We start from the raw sequence: 7,390 nt of genomic DNA on the forward strand, positions 1-7,390 counted from the left end.
ATGGCTGTATTATTCTGGACGTATGAATGTGGTCGTATTGGTCTGTACATATGGACGTGGCTGTATTGGTCTGGGCAAATGGATGTAGCTGTATTAATCTGGACATATGAACGTGGCTGTATTAATCTGGACATATGGACGTGGCTGTATTAATCTGGGCATATGGATGTGGCTGTATTAATCTGGACATATGGACGTGGCTGTATTAATCTAGAAAAATGGACGTGGCTGTATTATTCTAGAAAAATGGATGTGGCTGTATTAATCTGGACATATGGATATGGCTGTATTAATCTGGGCATATGGACGTGGCTGTATTAATCTGGGCATATGGACGTGGCTGTATTAATCTGGACATATGGACGTGGCTGTATTAATCTGGACATATGGACGTGGCTGTATTTGTCTGGACAAAAGGACGTGGCTAAATTGGTCTGGACAATTGGACGTGACTGTATTAATCTAGACATATGGACGCGGTTGTATTAATCTGGGCATATGGACGTGGCTGTATTAATCTGGACATATGGACGTAGCTGTATTGGTTTAGATAAATGGACATGGCTGTATTGATCTGGACATATGGACATGGCTATATTGGTTTAGTCAAATGGACATGGCTGTATTGATCTGGGCATATGGACATGGCTGTATTAATCTGAACATATGGACATGGCTGTATTAATCTGGACAGATGGACATGGCTGTATTAATTTGTGCATATGGACGTGGCTGTATTAATCTGGGCATATGGACGTGGCTGTATTAATCTGGGCATATGGACATGGCTGTATTGATCTGAACATATGGACATGGCTTTATTAATCTGAACATATGGACATGGCTGTATTAATCTGGACAGATGGACATGGCTGTATTAATTTGTGCATATGGACGTGGCTGTATTAATCTGGGCATATGGACGTGGCTGTATTAATCTGGACAGATGGACGTGGCTGCATTAATCTGGGCATATGGACGTGGCTGTATTAATCTGGGCAAATGGACGTGGCTGTATTAATCTGGACAAATGGACGTGGCTGTATTAATCTGGACATATGGACGTGGCTGTATTAATCTGCAAAAATGGACGTGGCTGTATTAATCTGGGCATACGGACGTGGCTGTATTAATCTGGACATATGGAGTGGCTGTATTAATCTGGACATATGGACGTGGCTGTATTAATCTGGACATATGGACGTGGCTGTATTAATATGGACATATGGCTGCGGCTGTATTAATCTGGGCATATGGACATGGGTGTATTAATCTGGACATATGGACATGGCTGTATTGGTCTGGACATATGGACATGACTATTAATACGTGGCTGTATTAATATGGACATATGGACGTGGCTGTATTAATCTGGACATATGGACGTGGCTGTATTAATCTGGACATATGGACGGGGCTGTATTAATCTGGACATATGGACGGGGCTGTATTAATCTGGACATATGGACGTGGCTGTATTAATATGGACATATGGCTGCGGCTGTATTAATCTGGGCATATGGACATTAATCTGGGCATATGGACGTGGCTGCATTAATCTGGACAGATGGACGTGGCTGCATTAATCTGGGCATATGGACGTGGCTGTATTAATCTGGGCATATGGACGTGGCTGTATTAATCTGGACAAATGGACGTGGCTGTATTAATATGGACATATGGACGTGGCTGTATTAATCTGGACATATGGACGTGGCTGTATTAATCTGGACAAATGGACGTGGCTGTATTAATATGGACATATGGACGTGGCTGTATTAATCTGGACATATGGACGTGGCTGTATTAATCTGCAAAAATGGACGTGGCTGTATTAATCTGGGCATACGGACGTGGCTGTATTAATCTGGACATATGGACATGGCTGTATTAATCTGGACATATGGACGTGGCTGTATTAATCTGGACATATGGACGTGGCTGTATTAATATGGACTTATGGCTGCGGCTGTATTAATCTGGGCATATGGACATGGGTGTATTAATCTGGACATATGGACATGGCTGTATTGGTCTGGACATATGGACATGACTATTAATACGTGGCTGTATTAATATGGACATATGGACGTGGCTGTATTAATCTGGACATATGGACGTGGCTGTATTAATCTGCAAAAATGGACGTGGCTGTATTAATCTGGACATATGGACGTGGCTGTATTAATCTGGACATATGGACGGGGCTGTATTAATCTGGACATATGGACGTGGCTGTATTAATCTGGACATATGGACGTGGCTGTATTAATATGGACATATGGCTGCGGCTGTATTAATCTGGGCATATGGACTTGGCTGTATTAATATGGACATATGGCTGCGGCTGTATTAATCTGGACATTTGGACGTGGCTGTATTAATCTGGACATATGGACGTGGCTGTATTAATATGGACATATAGCTGTGGCTGTATTAATCTGGGCATATGGACATGGGTGTATTAATCTGGACATATGGACATGGCTGTATTGGTCTGGACATATGGACATGACTATTAATACGTGGCTGTATTAATATGGACATATGGACGTGGCTGTATTAATCTGGACATATGGACATGGCTGTATTAATCTGCAAAAAGGGACGTGGCTGTATTAATCTGGACATATGGGCGTGGCTGTATTAATCTGGACATATGGACGTGGCTGTATTAATCTGGACATATGGACGGGGCTGTATTAATCTGGACATATGGACGTGGCTGTATTAATATGGACATATGGCTGCGGCTGTATTAATCTGGGCATATGGACTTGGCTGTATTAATATGGACATATGGCTGCGGCTGTATTAATCTGGACATATGGACGTGGCTGTATTAATCTGGACATATGGACGTGGCTGTATTAATATGGACATATAGCTGCGGCTGTATTAATCTGGGCATATGGACATGGGTGTATTAATCTGGACATATGGACATGGCTGTATAGGTCTGGACATATGGACATGGCTGTATAGGTTTGGACAAATGGACATGGCTGTAATAATCTGGACATATAGACATGGCTGTATTGATCAGGACATATGGACGTGGCTGTATTAATCTGGGCATATGGATATGGCTGTATTAATCTGGGCATATGGACGTGGCTGTATTAATCTGGACAATTGGACATGGCTGTAATAATCTGGACATATGGACATGGCTGTATTAATCTGGACTATTGGACATGGCTGTAATAATCTGGACATATGGACATGGCTGTATTAATCTTGACATATAGATACGGCTGTATTAATCTTGACATATGGACATGGTTGTATTAATCTGGACATATGGACATGGCTATATTGGTTTGGACATATGGACATGGCTATATTGGTTTGGACATATGGACGTGGCTATATTAATCTGGACATATGGGGGATATTTACTAATGAGCATTTTGTTAAAGCCATGATCATCAGCTACTTTGATCAACGGATTTAAAATGGCAACAGAAATAAATGGTAAACCAGCCTGGTTTATTCCTGTTGCCATTTTTTTAATCTGTCTGTGATTGTGGTGTTGACAAACTGTTTGTTAGTAAATCTACCCCATGGACGTAGCTCTTCTGCTGCAGATATATGGATGTGGTTCTGTAGATCGGGACATATAGAAGTGGTTTAATAGCTGTAGACATATGGACTTGGTTATATAACGCTGGACATATGGACGTGGCTCTATGTCTCTGGACATATGGATTCTATAGCTCTGGGCACATGGATGTAGTTCTATAGCTCAGGGCAAATGCACATTGTTCTAGAGATCTAGACACATGACCGTGGTTCTATAGCTTTGTACATACAGATGTGGTTCTATAGCTCAAGGCACATGACCATTGTTCTATAGCTATGTACATATAGATGTGGCTCTATATCTTAGGGCACATGACTGTGGTTCTATAGCTATGTAAATATAGATGTGGCTCTATAGCTTAGGGCACATGACCGTGATTTCATAGCTTTGCACATATAGATGTGGCTCTATAGTTTAGGGCACATTAATGTGCTTCTATAGCTCAGGTCACATGACCATGGTTCTATAGCTATGTACATATATATGTTGCTCTATAGCTCAGGGAACATGGATGTGGCTCTATAGCTTTGTACATATACTGTAGATGTGGCTCCATAGCTCAGGGCACATGGATGTGGTTCTATAGCTATGTACATATAGATGTGGCTCTATAGCTCAGGGCACATGACTGTGGTTCTATAGTTATGTACATTTAGATGTGGCTCAGGGCACTTGACCGTGGTTCTATAGTTATGTACATTTAGATGTGGTTCAGGGCACATGACCGTGGTTCTATAGCTATGTACATATAGATGTGGCTCTATAGCTCAGGGCACATGGATGTGGTTCTATAGCTTTGTACATATAGATGTGTCTCTATAGCTCAGGGCGTATGGATGTGGTTCTATTACTTTGTACATATAGATGTAGCTCTATAGTTCAGGCACATGGATGTGGTTCTATAGCTATGTACATATAGATGTAGCTCTATAGTTCAGGCACATGGATGTAGTTCTGTAGCTATGTACATATAGATGTAGCTCTATAGTTCAGGCACATGGATGTAGTTCTGTAGCTATGTACATATAGATGTGGCTCTATAGCTCAGGGCACATGCCTGTGGTTCTATAGCTATGTACATATAGATGTGGCTATATAACTCAGGGCACATGGATGTGGTTCTATAGCTATGTACATATAGATGTGGCTCTATAACTCAGGGCACATGGATGTGGTTCTATAGCTATGTACATATAGATGTGGCTCTATAACTCAGGGCACATGGATGTGGTTCTATAGCTATGTACATATAGATGTGGCTCTATAGCTCAGGGCATATGGATGTGGTTCTATAGCTATATACATATAGATGTGACTCTATAGCTCAGGACACATGGATGTGGTTCTATAGCTTTGTACATATAGATTTGGCTCCATAGCTCAGGGCACATGGATGTGGTTCTATAGCTTTGTACATATAGATGTGGCTCTATAGCTCAGGGCATATGGATGTGGTTCTATAGCTTTGTACATATAGATGTGACTCTATAGCTCAGGACACATGGATGTGGTTCTATAGCTTTGTACATATAGATTTGGCTCCATAGCTCAGGGCACATTTATGTGGTTCTATAGCTATGTACATATATAGATGTGACTCTATAGCTCAGGGCACATGGATGTGGTTCTATAGCTATGTACATATAGATGTGACTCTATAGCTCAGGGCACATGGATGTGGTTCTATAGCTATGTACATATAGATATGGCTCTACAGCTCAGTGCACATGACCGTGGTTCTATAGCTATGTACATATAGGCATGACTGTATAGCTCAGGGGGTATGGATGTGGATCTATAGCTATATACATATAGATGTGTCTCTATAGCTCAGGGCACATGACCGTGGGTTCTATAGCTATGTACATATAGATGTGTCTCTATAGCTCAGGGCGTATGGATGTGGATCTATAGCTATGTACATATAGATGTGTCTCTATAGCTCAGGGCGTATGGATGTGGATCTATAGCTATGTACATATAGATATGGCTCTATAGCTCAGGATGTATGGATGTGGTGAATCTGCTTAGTTCTATGGTGAGTTATAGATCATTTCATTATGCTGTGTCTGAGCGTTTACTGTATAATCTGGGTAATGATAGAGTTTATTATCTCTGGCATCCAGTAAATTACTATTTGCAAATACTCCAGTGACAGGACTGTCCCATCACACCGACTGTCCCATCACACCGCCTGTCCCATCACACCGACTGTCCCATCACACCGACTGTCCCATCACACCGCCTGTCCCAACACACCGACTGTCCCATCACACCGACTGTCCCATCACACCGCCTGTCCCATCACACCGACTGTCCCATCACACGACTATCCCATCACACAGACTGTCCCATCACACCGACTGACGAATCACACCGCCTGTCCCATCACACCGACTGTCCCATCACACCGACTGTCCCAACACACCGACTGTCCCATCACGCCGACTGACCCATCACGCCGCCTGTCCCATCACGCCGACTGTCCCATCACGCCGACTGACCCATCACGCCGACTGTCCCATCACACCGACTGTCCCATCACACCGACTGTCCCAACACACCGACTGTCCCATCACACCGACTGTCCCATCACACAGACTGTCCCAACACACCGACTATCCCAATACACGACTATCCCATCACACCGACTGTCCCATCACGCCGACTGACCCATCACACAGACTGTCCCAACACACCGACTATCCCATCACATGACTATCCCATCACGCCGACTGACCCATCACGCCGACTGTCCCATCACGCCGACTGTCCCATCACGCCCACTGTTCCATCACACCGCCTGTCCCATCACACCGCTTGTCCCAACACCAACACACCGACTATTCCATCACACCGCCTGTCCCATCACACGACTATCCCATCACACCGACTGTCCCATCACACCGACTGTCCCATCACGCCGACTGACCCATCACGCCGACAGACCCATCACGCCGACTGTCCCAACACGCCGACTGTCCCATCACACCGCCTGTCCCATCACACCGCCTGTCCCATCACACCGACTGTCCCATCACACCGACTGACCCATCACGCCGACTGACCCATCACGCCGACTGTCCCAACACGCCGACTGTCCCATCACGCCGACTGTCCCATCACACGACTGTCCCATCACACCGACTGTCCCATCACGCCGACTGTCCCATCACGCCGACTGTCCCATCACGCCGACTGACCCATCACGCCGCCTGACCCATCACGCCGACTGACCCATCACGCCGACTGTCCTATCACGCCGACTGACCCATCACACCGACTGTCCCAACACGCCGACTGACCCATCACGCCGACTGACCCATCACGCCGACTGACCCATCACACCGACTGACCCATCACGCCGCCTGTCCCATCACGCCGACTGACCCATCACGCCGCCAATCCCATCACGCCGACTGACCCATCACGCCGACTGTCCCATCACGCCGCCTGTCCCAACACGCCGCCTGTCCCATCAAACAACTATCCCATCACACCGACTGTCCCATCACACCACCCGTCCCATCACACCGCCTCTCCCACCACACCGACTATCCCATCACACCGACTGTCCCATCACACCGACTGACCCATCACACCGACTGTCCCATCACACCGACTGTCCCATCACGCCCACTGTTCCATCACGCCCACTGTTCCATCACACCGCTTGTCCCAACACACCGACTATTCCATCACACCGACTGTCCCATCACACCGACTATCCCATCACACCCACTGTCCCATCACACACACTGTCACAACACACCGACTATCCCATCACACACACTATCCCATCAC

This window comes from Taudactylus pleione, unplaced genomic scaffold (genome assembly GCF_031769625.1).
Source record: "Taudactylus pleione unplaced genomic scaffold, aTauple2 ptg001090l, whole genome shotgun sequence".
NCBI classification, from domain to species: Eukaryota; Metazoa; Chordata; class Amphibia; order Anura; family Myobatrachidae; genus Taudactylus; species Taudactylus pleione.